Source organism: Puma concolor, chromosome B4 (genome assembly GCF_028749965.1).
Source record: "Puma concolor isolate L17-30 chromosome B4, mPumCon1.1.hap2, whole genome shotgun sequence".
NCBI lineage: Eukaryota > Metazoa > Chordata > Mammalia > Carnivora > Felidae > Puma > Puma concolor.
The window spans coordinates 106,167,572-106,182,784 of record NC_141673.1 but is presented as its reverse complement, the minus strand read 5'-3'; the positions used below and the strand labels follow the sequence as shown (position 1 = coordinate 106,182,784).

The 15,213-nt window shown below is 36.0% G+C and overlaps 1 protein-coding gene across 29 annotated transcripts in view; it reads right to left on the bottom strand.

The window, feature by feature from the left end:
- The window catches only part of WNK1 (WNK lysine deficient protein kinase 1), a 169,919-nt gene that overhangs the window by 56,906 nt on the left and 97,800 nt on the right, over nt 1-15,213 (bottom strand). The gene's annotated exons all lie outside the window — the stretch shown is intronic.

Here is a 15,213-nt window from a genome sequence, read left to right as displayed (position 1 = left end):
ATTTTCTTGATCTGGTGTGAAAAGCTCTCACAATCCAACTTCCACCTTCTTCTCTACTCTTATCTTCCCAAAAATAAGTCCAGTCAAACCAGTTACTTGTTCACCAAATACTTAGTGCACATTTTCACTAATAAGAATACTCTTACTACTCCCCACTTTTTTTAGCCAACTGAGTTCTACACTTCTTTCAAGGTATACTACAAATCATATATAATGAGAAGGTAGCAATTACAAAGTATCTATATATCTTTTGGCATGTAAATTACTTTTAAGATACCAAGAAACTCAATATTGCTATAACATAAGTATAGAAACTATCATTCTATATTCTAGCAGTTTTTATTCTATAGTCTAATGCCCTGTGAATTATACAGCAACATTCAGCAAATATAAAAAAAACAAAACAGCTTTTTTGAGAAATTCTGAAATAAGGATTTCCCAAGTTCCTTAGTACCTAAAACATTAAGAATGATACTCAGAACTCTTTGGTTTAAGAATAACAATCTGATTAAGAAGCTTTAATTTTAATCAAATCACAGAATAATGAAATGCCTCTGAAAATCAGGCAAAACGTCCCCAAGATATAGCCCATGATACACATAGGTTTCTTTTACATGCAGAATCCAAATTTACTGGATGGAAACATGAATAAAATTTATAAAGGAATCATGTCAGCTAATTCCAGTGGATTTAGATCTCTGCATTACTATAAAAATTCCAGCTGCTAAAGAAAAACATATAGTTTTCTCAACTTTTCAAACACTATCTAATCAGGAATCACTTGTTTCAGTTAAAAAAAAAAAAAAGGTGGGGTGAATTGTAATCTGTTATATAAAAAAGTAAAAGGAATTTCACCCTAACTGCTTTAGTTCTGTTTTTCCCAGACACAATGTTCAAATCTTGCAATCCAATGGCTAATGGAATCAGTGACAAAGTCAAATTACACAAACAAAGTAATTAAAAATCCCCATTATTTCTAACTTGGTTGTTATGAGGCTGGATTCAGCCAGATTCTTATTGGTATGAACCATTAGTTTACAGGAATTTGAACATACCTTATGATCCCATTGGAAAACAAACCTCTTCAAACTTCCTACAAAATCTACCTAGCTCTATCAAAGGAAATTAGTTTACCTCATGATTCCCCAAGGCTCATTACTCTCCGGATTCATGAAAGCTTGTGTATGGTTCCAACCTCAAGTGCACTATCCATATAAAAAAAAACTGACGACATTGCTTACTGTAGTTTCTATTCTTTTAATAGCAGACAAAAATTGTGCTCATTACTCTTATTTGGATTTTCTCTTTACCAATGGCAGATTTTCAAGACAACTGAAGTTTTTCTCCTTTAAACAAGGTATCATGAACCTCTCTATACAGGGCTAAAACATGCTATACCAGTCTTATGCTGTCCATGTACCTTAATTTCCTTACTCTCAGATGTTTTTCCCTCGAGGTCTAAAAAAAAGTTAAAAAACAAGTAAAGAAAAAACTTTAAGGTCTGTTATTAATGTCATATTAGTGATGCTTGATTTCTGACACCACAACCACCACCACCATTATTATTATTATTATTATTATTATTATTTCTCCTGCATGTCCATGGGACAAAATGCTTAACCTGTGATTCTATTTTCTTATCTGTGAAATGAATATATTATCTACTTACCAGGATAAAGATAAGATAGTATATGCAAAGCACTTTCAAGATTATTGGCAAGAAGCAAAATTATAAATAAATGTTAGCTCATTCATTCTAAAACTTGACTTTAGGGGCGCCTGGGTGGCTCAGTCAGTTCAGCAGCCGACTTCGGCTCAGGTCATGATCTCGCGGTCAGTGAGTTCAAGCCCCGCGTCGGTCTGTGCTGACAGCTCAGAGCCTGGAGCCTGTTTCAGATTCTGTGTCTCCCTCTCTCTGACCCTCCCCTGTTCATGCTCTGTCTCTCTCTGTCTCAAAAATAAATAAACGTTAAAAAAAAAAACTTAAAAAAAAAACTTGACTTTAAGTTCATTAAACACATTTTATAACTGTGATTTACTGAATGTCACTGGATAAAGAATGGAATGAGAGAACGTAATTCACTACTAAGCATGTAATACTGATGCTAATGATAATAACAGCAATACCTACTAAGTACTGATTGATAACTGCATGTCAGGCACTTTGTTATGTTCTACACACATTACTCATTTAATCCTCATAATTAGGTTCAGATTAGTTAAATAACTTGCCCAAAGTATCACAGCTAGGAAAGGACATTGCTGGGATTTAAACTCAAGGAGACCCAACTCCAGAGCCCAGTTCCTCCACAGGCAACGTAAAATTGGGTTTCACTCTACAGTTCTGTATCCGTGTGTTCATTTCACAAATACTGAGTGCCTATGACTTGCCAGTCTCTAAATACTACAAATACAGCCAACGAACAAGTCAAATAAAATCTCCAATTCATAGCATTTGTATACTAACTGGAGCTTCAGATGAATACTATAAACCTGTGACAAAAGCCATGAAGAAAAATAAAACCATCAGGGGATAGAAGTGTGTGCACACTAAAAAATATTTTCGGGAAAGCCTCTCTGAGCAAGTAATATTTCAAGTACAGACCTGAATAAATTGCATGTACAGAACAATGACATGCAACAATTTAATATCAGTGCACTATAGAATGTAATTACTAAACCACAGTCTATATTTACCCCTCCACATCAGCACTTACACAGACAAGTTTAAATACCCTTAGGTCACAGATTGACACTGTAATTGACATTTATGGATTTGATGCAGCATTTTGATATAAGCAGGGATCTGGAATCAGATAATAACAAAAATAACAGAATGCTCTGTTATTTTCTAAATATGTAATCTTGGGCTAGACTTCCTGGGCTTCAGACCTATATTCACAAAATGTTGATAATAGTAGCATTTACTCTTTTCCACCCCCAGGTTACTGGAAGAATTAAGCTATGTAACATATGCAAAGTGTTTGATGCAATGCCTGGCACAAATGATGTATTATTTATTAATATTTCCACTGCTGTCACCCACTACTTGTATGACAGTGCACCACTGCAGGGTCAGACATGTAGTAGTGAATTGCTCTCTAAGAGGAAAAAAGAAACCTGTCCTTGAGGGGCTCAGTTCTAATGGGGGAGGGGAGGGACAATAGTTAATATCAACATAATAATTATTATATTAATAAAACAGAGGTAGAGTATGATGGGAATATAGAGGAGAATGATACTGGCATGACTTTCTTCCAAAAATCCTAAAATATTCCTGATAAAGAGTGCCAAGGAGCTGAAGCTACTGGTAATTACTTCATACAAAATTTGCTTTACCACCTCTGTCACAATAGGCCACTAAAGTTCTCAGCTTAAACATATTTTTACTGGAACACTGTCTCTGACCCTCTGGAAGGAGATCAAAATTCCCTACTTCTTTATGTCTATGAAATCCACCTTCTTTACTGTAATTATTATTTCAGTGTTTACTGACTACACTAAGGTATACATAGTAGATCTGGGATGGAAACCAGAAATATGGAGTGGCAGGAGCACTGGCTGATGGTGGTGGTAAGGGATTAGTAGGGGTGGTGGGGGATTTGCATCAGGGAGCCCTATGAACTCTGAATAGATAACCAATCATGCTTCCTTATTAAATGACCAATAGTTAGGCACTGATGCTAACATACACTTTAAAACATTAGTTAAATTTATATCCAAAGCAGTCTTAACAATCAGGGTGCATTTCAACACAAGAGTCATCATTATTGCTTACATAATTATATAAATCATTATATAATCTATGTATTTACTTCAATCCTCACATTTATCTCAGCACTCAAAACATGAGAAAAATTTTAGAAAACTAAAAAAGGACATGGATGATGTTACTCTTCATTGGAAGCCAGAAGATACAGATGGAGGTTGGTGAAATCAAGACAGCATTTCCCAGATAAGAAATATAATGACTGACAGGACAGAATAAGAGACTGTAGATAATACAGAACTAAATTTTTACAGCTGAGAGGAAAAATAAAGCACAAGTGAATGCCTGCAGTATCGCTAGAAACTAAGAATCCTAACACAGCTCCACTGACTTAAAGAACTTCTCAAGCTTTTTATTCCATCTCTTCCACAGCTTGACTTATTATTTTGCTTTTTAAAAAAGCAACTCCTGGGCCACCTGGGTGGCTCAATTGGTTGAGTGTCTGACTTTTGATTCTGGCTCAGGTCATGAACCCAGGATTGTGGGATCGAACCCCACACCGGGGTCCACACTGAGCGTAGAGCCTGCTTGAGATTCTCCCCCCCCCATTACTCCCTGACCCCGACCCTCTCCCCCACTCATATGCTCTCTGTAAAAAAATAAAATAAAAAAGTAAAAAAGCAACTCCTCAATAAGCCAGGAAAAAAATGCAATTAAGTAGGATAAAATTTCTAAATCAGTCTGGTTACTTTTAATGCTAGTAAAAAAATTTCATGAATGATGGAATAATTATTTTCAAATAACGTTTTGGCATTATCTTATTTAGTCTATGTTACACAGGACTGGAAGGGACGTCAGGTGATCACTGTTCCAGCTCACACTTCTCAAACTTTAACGTACATATGAATCACCATTGGAACTCGTAAAATGCAGATTTTGATTTGAGCTGTCTGGGATGAAGTGAAAATTTTACATTTTTCACAAGTGCCCTGGGATGCCAATGTTGCTGGTGGGGGAACTACACTTTGCATAGCAAAGATCTAATTAGAGACTCTCAAAGTGTAGAATTCAAAACTCTTTCAGGGGACGTACAAGGTACCTCTTTCCAATGACGTATCTGTGTGAGGCCAGCTTTTCTTTATACATTTCAATAAAAAAAAAAATACTGTAACAGATTTCATACAGCAGACATGAGAACCCAGCTGTCTTCTTGCTGACCAGACATTAAAGATGGTTGCAAAAATGTAAAAATGCTGTCTTTTCACTAAATCTTTAAAATTAGTTTTGGACAAAAACATTTTTTTATAAAAATGTTATTAATGTCAACATATTATTGGGCTTATTATGTTATTACATTATAAGACTGTGTTAGTTTCTAATACAGTAAAATAGATATAACGTAAGTGAGCAAAAGCTTTCTGGGGTCCTCAATAATTTTTATGATTATAAAGCGTCCTGGTAAAAAGAGATTGACAGTCACTGAATTAAATCATTCAAATCTGGTAGCTGCTATCTTAATCTCTTCTCAAAGTATCTTAACGGACAGAATCTCAAACCTCTACCAGGCCTTTGCAATGTCTTATAACCTTATCAAGTTCTTTATCTCCAATTATGATTCTTCTTCCTGTTTAATCTCTTCTAGGTCAAAGGAAACAACTGCTGAGCACTTTCCTTTTCCAGTTACACATTCCCACAAGAAATCCAAAGGAACAGGTATCCCCCGCTTTTTGAAAGTTTACATTATGACACTTTGGTTTTTTGTGTTGTGTTTTTTTTTTTTTTTTTTTTTCAATTTTTTAGAGAGAGAAAGAGGACAAGCAGGTGAGGGGCAGAGGAAGAGACAGAATCACTAGCAGGCTCCACACTCAACTCCAAGCCCGATGCAGGGTCGAACTCAGCAGACATGAGATCATGACCTGAACCGAACTCAAGAGTCAGACACTCAACTGACTGAGCCACCCAGGTGCCCCACACCACTTTGCTTTTACGAAAGACCTACATGAGTACCTGTTTTCACTAACCAAAAGAAATCCAAAAAGGATTTTTGCTTTTATGAAAAAAAGCAAAAGTAGATTTCAGGGCCTGTTTTGCAGTGAGCCATCAAAGCAAGAGTGGCAAAGCTGAGCTCCTTCCCCTGGGAGCTACATTTGGAATCAAGACACCATAGCTTTAAATTGTGCCTGTGAACATCTGCACTTTAACTTATTTTATGCATCTGTTAGCAAGATATATCCTACGGTATTAGAAAATCCTAAAAGAGGTTATAATTGGAGTCTGAGAATGCTCAAAAAATTTAATATGAATGTATATTAATAATAATTACTCCTTCCCTTTTATGCCTTTTCAGCTTACAAAGACTTCAAGGGAATGCTCTGTTTGTGGACAGTGAGGGAAACCTGTAGTTCTAAAAACTGAAAATGATGGGTCTCAATGAGAAAGGATCCATGAATCAGGAATTGTCCTGAAATGTCTGAGGTACTAGCAAGTGAACTTATGATTTAGTTTTCCCTATGAAACCTCAGAGAATAAAGTGAGAGTGATTATAGGGTAAAAATTATACTGAAACACTTCCAACAAAATACAGACCTAGCCTCATAATGGAAAGAGTTACTTATAAAATAGTTGTTTAGAAATTACAACTATGAGATTTGATAATCGATGGAAAATACATGCATAGATGACTTTTTCGCATATCCTTCTTGTCCTGGAATTTTGACTCTAACTTTTAAAGTTTTTGTTTTCTGCTCTTTTGGTACCAAATAGTTTTACCCATTATAGAAAATATATTGCTTTTATATGTGTTATCTGTTTCTACTTGGTATTATTCAATTTCATTTTAGGATAGCTTTGTTAAAACTTCAAAGGTGACCTTAAGTTTCATTCCTGTTTTGCAAGGTTAATTCAACCTCCCAAACTTACATAAGTGTCTAACTGACTATATTTGGGATTCCTTTAATTAAATCATTTATTCTTCAAACTATTACTAAATGACTCATGTGTCAGATGCTATGCTACCAGTACAATATGTACAAAGATTTGATAAATCAAATTCTTGGACAGTATCTTTTAAGACAATATACATTTCATTTTTTCTGTTCTGCAGTCCCTTTCCAGAAGGGAGGGTGGCTATAGATTCAAACAGTTTAACAACGAGAGAAGAAGGAACTATAGAACTAAAGGGAAACAAATGTGGTATATCCATCCATACAATGGAGTATTATTCAGCTATAAAAAGAACGAAATGCTAATACTTGCTACAACATGGATAAACCTTCAACATTATGCTAAGTCAAAGCATGCCACAAAAGGCAAAACAGAAAAACAAACAAAGCATAACACAAAAGGGTATATATCATATGACTTCATTTGTATTAAATGTCCACAACAGGCAAATCAAATCCAGAGAGACATAAAGTAGATGGATGAGTGGTTGCCAGAGGCTCGTTGGAAGGGGGAATAAAGAGTGAATGCTAATGGATATGGGATTTCTTTTGGGGGGTGATAGAAAGGTGCAGCATGAATATATTTTAAAAACTGAATTTTACATCTTAAAATGAATTTTTATGGTATGTGAATTTTATCTTTAAAAAAGGGAAAAAAATAAAAACAGTAATTACTAAGAATGTGGAAAGTGATATTGGTCTTTCTAGGTTCTATTAAATTAACATGAAAGACTTCTCTCATTTGAGAAGGGGGTTTTGAACTAGAGTCTGCATCTGCAAATAAAGATACATTTGTTTTTTAGTGTCTCAAATGCCTTTCTTAAATTTTTTTTTTACTTTTATCAAATAATTTCTTATATAAATTTTTATCTGATCATATGGCAGTGCTGTGCCTAACAGTCTGAAGCCATATAACTTTAAAACACTCGTTTTAGCCCTGAGCCTCTGGTGAGCAACTTTTTAAATCAACAGTTTAGCTATGTTTTTCATCTACCCATCCTACAGTCATTATTTTTTTTAAATTTTTTTTATCTTTATTTTTGAGACACACACACACACACACACACACACACACACACACACACACACAGAGTGTGAGTGGGGGAGGGGCAGAGAGCGAGGGAGACACAGAATCTGAAGCAGGCTTCAGGCAATGAGCTGTCAGCACAGAGCTTGATGTGGGGCTTGAACCCATGAACCATGAGATCATGACCTGAGCTGAAGTCGGATACTTAACCCACTGAGCCATCCAGGCAACCCGACAGTCATTATTTTTAATCAGTTAATCATATTTGCTGGGTTAGGTACAGAAAAAGGATAAAATTTAATACTGGCCACCTATAAAACTTGCATTTTTAAAAAACTGGTACTACCATAAAAGTTTATAACTTGATTTCTGTAAATAGAAGTTATTTTTATACTTCATTTTATATAAAAAAAAACCTAAAATTCCATCATCCCTCAAAACATTTTCAATACCAACCTTTATTTAGAGAAATAATAAGGAAGTGAATTAGCAAATTAATCAGAGACACTTATCACTAAATAATAGGGACAGCCCAGTCAATTCCTCCTAGTGTCTCTAAGAGCAGCCTACAAAAAAGCAGAGCCATGGTCTGCTGGTACATAACAAAATTTATTCCCATTTCAAAATAGAAATATTCCAAGACCAACAAAGGAGGCTGGTATGGCTGAGAGATAGCAGAGAATGTTTAAATATTTGGCTATCTAATGTGTATTTCATATCTAGTCTGTTTGATATCAAACATTCAGCACTGATATAAAGGTAAACAAAAGTTATTGGTTCATAAACCCTGGTGTTTAAAATCCAGAATGATCACCTCAAGCAATAATACTGGGTTTAAGATGTTATTTCTTAGGCCAATACCAAAAAGTGTGGCCACTGAAAAAATGGGGATCGAACTCACGAATTATGAGATCATGACCTGAGCCAAGGTCAAGAGTCAGACACTTAACTAACTGACTGAGCCACCCAGGCAATCCATAGTTCCACTTCTGACTGAGAGAAAAGACTACCCACAAATTTTTATAGTTAACAATTTAAGTAATTACTTGCTTGTATTGACATTCTTGTATTAAGAATAGCATCCTACTAGAGGAACATTATCATCATTTTTACAGATTAGTAATTACAGAACTCTTCAGTGGAGAATTTTTAAAGTTCTGGTGACATGTGTTTACAATAGAAGTGAACAACTTTTTCTCTTTTTTATTAAAAAAATTTTTTTAATGTTCATTTCTGAGAGACAGGCACAGAGTGTGAGACGGGGAGGGGGAGGTGGAAGGGGAGGGAGAGACACAGAATCCAAACAGGCTCCAGGCTCTGAGCTGTCAGCACAGAGACCGACGTGGGGCTCAAACTCGGTTAACAGCGAGATCATGACCTGAGCTGAAGTTGGAGGCTTAACTGACTGAGCCACCCAGGTGCCTCTCAACAACTTTTTCTGGTAAGAGCCCAAACAGCACATTTTGGAACACACATTCTGTTGCAGTTACCACTCTGCATTGTATTGTGTGAAAACAAAGATAATACAGAAACAAGTAAGTGTGGTTGTCCTTTATTACTTTATTTATGGGCACTGAAATGTTCACATGATATGTTTTTCTTCTTTTGATTTTTTCCCCCAATCACTTAAAATGTGGAAACCGTTCTTAGTCATGGGTTGTACACTGTACAACAAGATAGATCTGGCCCATGGTTCAGAGTTCATTAACCCCTGGTTTAGAGTATGATGGGATGAAGAAAAGCAATATATGGTTAGTAAATAAAATATATAAATTATTCCATATATAAATTGTAAATTTTATAGTCTGAAAGTCTAACGTTATATATTTAACTTCATAATCAAGTTTAATGACCAAGATTCATCTTATTTTAAGAGGATATATATTTACAATGGGTATTTATTCCATATTTATTTTCATAAATGGTAAGTCAAAAAGAACAACTTAGCTTAACTGAATTCTAATTCAGATCTCATCCATTCACTCTACTGTAAATCCTAATCTATCTGTCATTCCTTCAGATTACTGCAACAGCCTCTTAAAACAGGGTTTTTAGCTTTTAGTCTTTCTTCATAAATCCATTCTCTACTCTGGAGCCAGAACAATTTTTTTAAAAATTTAAAATTTAAGTCTGATCTTATTACAACTACCCAGTGTAAAGTGCTGCAATGGTTCCTCAAATGTTGGGAGTATAATCTAAGCTCTCTTTTCCTCTTTTCATCCTTTCTTTCTTTTCCTGATTCCAAACTCTATAGACATACAAATATATAGATTTCTCACATGCAACACTATCTTACTCTCTCCCTTTCTAATTTCCCCAACCTGTCCAAACTCAATTAGGCACCACTCTTACATGCTTTCATTAAGTACCTATCCCCAGAAAAATTGTTTTTATACCTAGAAAAATTGTCTGGGTTAAACTGTTTCTTTCCCTTCCCCTATTAAGCTCTTAAGAGACAAAGATTCGGGTTTTACTTAACAAGAATATTCAATACCTAGTATCCAGAAAAAAGTCTGGAACAAAGAAAGCAGACCTAAATATTTGCTGGATGAACCCATGAACTATTATGGGTTGAACTGTGCCCTCCCAAAAGGTATGTCAAACTTCTGGGGTGCCTAGGTAGCTCAGCTGATTGAGTATCCAATTCTTAATTTCAGCTCAGGTCATGATCCCAGGGTCTTGAGATCAAGCCCCGCATCGGGCTCTGTGCTGAGTGTGGAGCCTGCTTAAGATTCTCTCTCTCCCTCTGCCCCTCTCCCCTGCTTGCTTGCTCTCTCTTAAAAAAAGATATGAATTCTAACCTTCAGTATCTCGGAATCTGACCTTATTTGAAAATAGGATCATTGCTGGGTACCTTCACCTCTGACTTCAGCTCAGGTTGTGATCTCACAGTTAATGTGCTCAGCTCATGGATTTGAGCCCCACGCCAGACTTTGTGCTGACAGCATGAAGCCTGCTTCGGATTCTCTTTCTCTCCCTCTCTCTCTGCCCCTCCCTGACTAGAGCTTTCTCTCTCTCAAAATAAAAAGAAGAAGAAGAAGGAGGAGGAGGAGGAGGAGGAGGAGGAGGAGGAAGAGGAGGAGGAGAAGAAGAAAGGATCAGTGCAACTGTAATTAGTTAAGATGGGGTCATCCTGGGGTGGGGTGGGCCCTCAATACAATCTGACTGGTGTCCGTATAAGAAGAGGAGACACAGACAGATGAGGGGGAGAACACCATGTGAGACAGAGATTGAAATGCTGCAGATGCAAGCCAAGGAATGCCAAGGATTGCTGGCAAACCATAAGAAGGTAAGAGGCAATGAAAAGTTTTCCCCTTCATGTTTTAGAGACAGCATGACTTTGCTAAAAGCTTCATTTTGGACTTCTGGTCTCAAAATTCTGAGACAATAAATTTCTGCTGGTTTAAATCACCTAGTTTGTGGTACTTTGTTATAACACCCCCTGAAAACTATCAAATATTGGTGAACCACCTTACATTTCAGGTATATACAGTTTCCTGTGTCTCTCTGTACTCCAACTCTTAACTCTTTCTTGAAAATTAGGTTTAAAGGGCACCTGGGTGGCTCAGTTGGTTAAGCATCCAACTCTCAACTTAGGCTCAGGTCATGATCTCATGGTTGGGTGAGTTCAAGCACCGAGTTGGTCTCTGCACGAAGTGGAGCTTGCTGTCTCTCCCCCTCTCTCTGTGGCCTTCCCCTGCACACACGTGTCCTCTCTCTCAAAACAAATAAATAAACTTAAAAAAAAATTAGGTTTAAAAAATTAGTATGAGTAGATCTGGTGAGGTAACTTTAATGTAATATTATATATAACAGAATAAATGATTAAATTCACATATTTGAATTCAAGCAAGGATTTGTATAAGACCTATCAAAACAACTGGGTGGTTCAGATTTGTTTTAATTCAGTATTTTAATTTGTCAACCATTCTGTCATTTCTAGCAAAATCTGGAGAGTTAATGAAAGGAAATAAACTCCAAGCCACCTTAAAGGGCAAATTATCCTTTTATGAAACTTTATTTATTATTCCTATAGTTAATTTTTAAAAATAAACTCTTATTGGTTATTTCACTGAAAAAGTTGAGAATTATGTGTTCATCTTCTCACACACACAGACTGTATAAATACAACAGGAGTGGAATCTGACATATCAAAAAACAGGTCTTTTTTCTCATTAGAAAATTCCCAGAAGCCAACACCTACCCAGTTTTTTGTTTTTTCAACTTTATCCTGAAATTCTGTTCATTAAACTAAGAGCCAGACTTTTTTTTTTTCAATTCTTTCTTACAAGGAAAGCACACACCCACACTTGCCTAGCCTTGTATTTTCTAAGAGCTATATGTGCAGATTAAATGATCTTGTATATAGACAATCCTAAGGAATCTACTAAAAAACTATTAGAATTAATTCATTAAGTTTGTTGATTCAAAATCAGTATGCAAAAACCAAAAGTATTTGTAATGAACAATCAAAAATTGAAATAAAAATTCAATTCCATTTATAATAGTACCCCTCACATACATTACTCAAGAATAAACTTTATAAAAAAAATACAAGACTTATACTCTGAACACTATAAAACACCACTGAAAAAAATTACAAAAGATCTAAGTAATGGAAAAACATCCCATGTTCATGAACCAGAAGACTCAGTATGGTTAAGATGCAATACTGTCCAAATTTATTTATAGGTTCAATGCTATACTTATCAGGATCCCAGCTGAATTGTAAAAATTGACAAGCTGATTCTAAAATTTATACAGAGTTACAAAAGACCAAGAAGAGACAAAACTTGAAGAATAAATAGAAGGACTCACACTTCCTAATTCAAAGCTTACTACTACTACAAAGCAATGGTAAACAAGACATATTGATCCATGGAACAGAACTGAGAGTACAGAAATAAACCCACATGCCTATGATTTTCAGCAAGGGTGAAACCATTCAATGGAGAAAGACTAGTCTTTTCAACAAATGGTGCTGAGACAACTGGATAGTTGTCACAAGCAAATGAACCAAGTTAAAACCCTTACCTCCCACCACCACATACAAAAATAAACACCAGGGGTGCTTGGGTGGCTCAGTCAGTTGGGCGTCTGACTTCAGACCGGGTCATGATCTCATAATCTGTGAGTTTGAGCCCTGCGTCGGGCTCTGTGCTGTCAGCTCAGAGCCTGGAGCCTGTTTCAGATTCTGTGTCTCCCTCTCTCTCTGCCCCTCCCCCACTCACTCTCTGTCTCTCTCAAAAATAAACAAACATAAAAAAAATAACAAAAATAAACTCAAAATGAGTTAAAGATCTAATTTAATTGTAAGAACTAAAACTAGAGGCGGCTGGGTGGCTCAGTTGGTTAGGCGTCTGACTTCAGCCCAAGTCATGATCTCACAGTCTGTGCGTTCGAACCCCGCGCTGGGCTCTGTGCTGACAGCTCAGAGCCCGGGGCCTGCTTCAGATTCTGTGTCTCCCTCTCTCTCTGCCCCTCCCCTGCTCATGCTCTGTCTCAAAAATAAATAAAAACATTAAAAAAAAAAAAAAAGAACTAAAACTATAAAATTCCCAAAAGAAAACACATAGGGGTAAATGTTCATGACTTGAGATTTGGCAATGGATTCTCAGGTATGACATCAAAAGCATGAGCAAAACAAAAGATAAAATATATAAACCAGACTTCATCAAAATGAAAAACTTTTGTACCTCAAAGGGTACTAGCAAGATAGTGACACTATTAAGAAAAGACAACTGACAGAATGGGAGAAAACAGAGATCTATCTCAAAGGACTTCTATCTGGAATATACAAAGAACTCATACAGCTCAATAATAAAAAGACAAATAACCCAATTAAAAAAATGAGTAAAGGGGATGGCTGGGTGGCTCAGTCGGTTGAGCGTCTGACTTGGGCTCAGGTCATGATCTCATAGTTCGTCAGTTTGAGCTCTGCATTCGGCTCTGTGCTGATAGATCATAGCCTGGAGCCTGCTTCTGATTCCGTGTCTCCCTCTCTCTCTGACCTCCCCTGCTCTCTCTCAAAAATAAATAAACGTTGGGGCACCTGGGTGGCTCAGTCGGTTGAGCATCCGACTTCAGCTCAGGTCATGATCTCACGGTCTGTGAGTTCAAGCCCCGCATCAGGCTCTGTGCTGACAACTCAGAGCCTGGAGCCTGCTTCGGATCCTGTGTCTCCCTCTCTCTCTGCCTCTCCCCTGCTCATTCTCTGCCTCTCTCTCTGTCAAAAATAAATAAACATTACAAAATAATAATAAATAAATAAATGTTAAAAATTTTTTTAAAAAAATGAGCAAAGGATCTGAATAGGCATTGTTCCAAAAGAAAAAAAAGACATACAAACAGCCAATAAGCTATTATCATCATACTGTAATTACAATTGTTTGCTTATACACTGGTCTTCTATATTAGAGCTAATTTTCTGAAGACAGGGAATATGTATACTATTCATCTTCAATTACTCTGGACTTGGCATGTAGCAGGGATCCAGAAAATGTCACATGTATTTGCACTGGAGACTTATTTTATATATGGGATACTAACAGGTACTAAAGACAAGAATAGAGTTAAACAGAAATATTTTGTAGAGATAAGATCACAAATTTTAAAGAATATAAAGCAATAAAAATAAACAGCAAGTACTTATACATGTAACACTAAACATCATTTTAAATGCTTTATATTAATTCAATTTTTGAACTCATAAGTAAAATAATCAATTACAAATAAAACTATGATTCCAATCAGTTGAGAAGCTCAGCTCAGAGAAGGCAGAAATCATTATTCAGTGAGGACCATCAGAAAAAATTTTGTTAGGGAAGTCTGTTAAATACAGTATAAGAACTGACTGGATAGCAAAAGAGCATGTACAGAATGTAAATGACATGTACAAATGGGACAGGAAAAGGGGAAGGATGTGGCATACGTGCAAGATAATAAAAAGAGAAGTGGCCTGACTTAAAAAGGTGTTTAGATAAAAGTAAGGAATAGTAAAGATCATAAGAATTTCTACATGTTTTCAAAAGCAAACTGGTATCATTTTAAGTTCCTTACACCAAAAAGAAATAGCAAGAAAGTTCAACTAGTTCAAGTGAAGCAGAAAAACAAATTCATAACGTTAACTACTTCAAGATGATAGTGTAAGGTGTGAAGTATAAGTATTAGAGTTCTGACAATGGGAATGAAGAAGGCTTATATCTAAGAGTTATTTTGAACCAAGAACCTGATAAATAGGAACTAGTGAGTAAAAAAGCCAAGAAATCAAATATACTTCTTGAGGTTTCAAGAATTCTAAATAAAATACAGGGGGAACTACCCAGTAAATAGCCCATCTTACCCTCAAAGGAAAAAAACGATGATGTAAATTATTAGGTACTGGGGGAAGAAAGGGGAATTAGAATAAAAGACTTAAAATTGAAATTCATAGAACTCTAAGAGGTAAAGCAGATGAACTTTCTAAGGGCAAAACTGTGGAATAGTGATTACAATACTTAATCAGAATTCTCTGAAGGCTAAACTAACTACGTTTA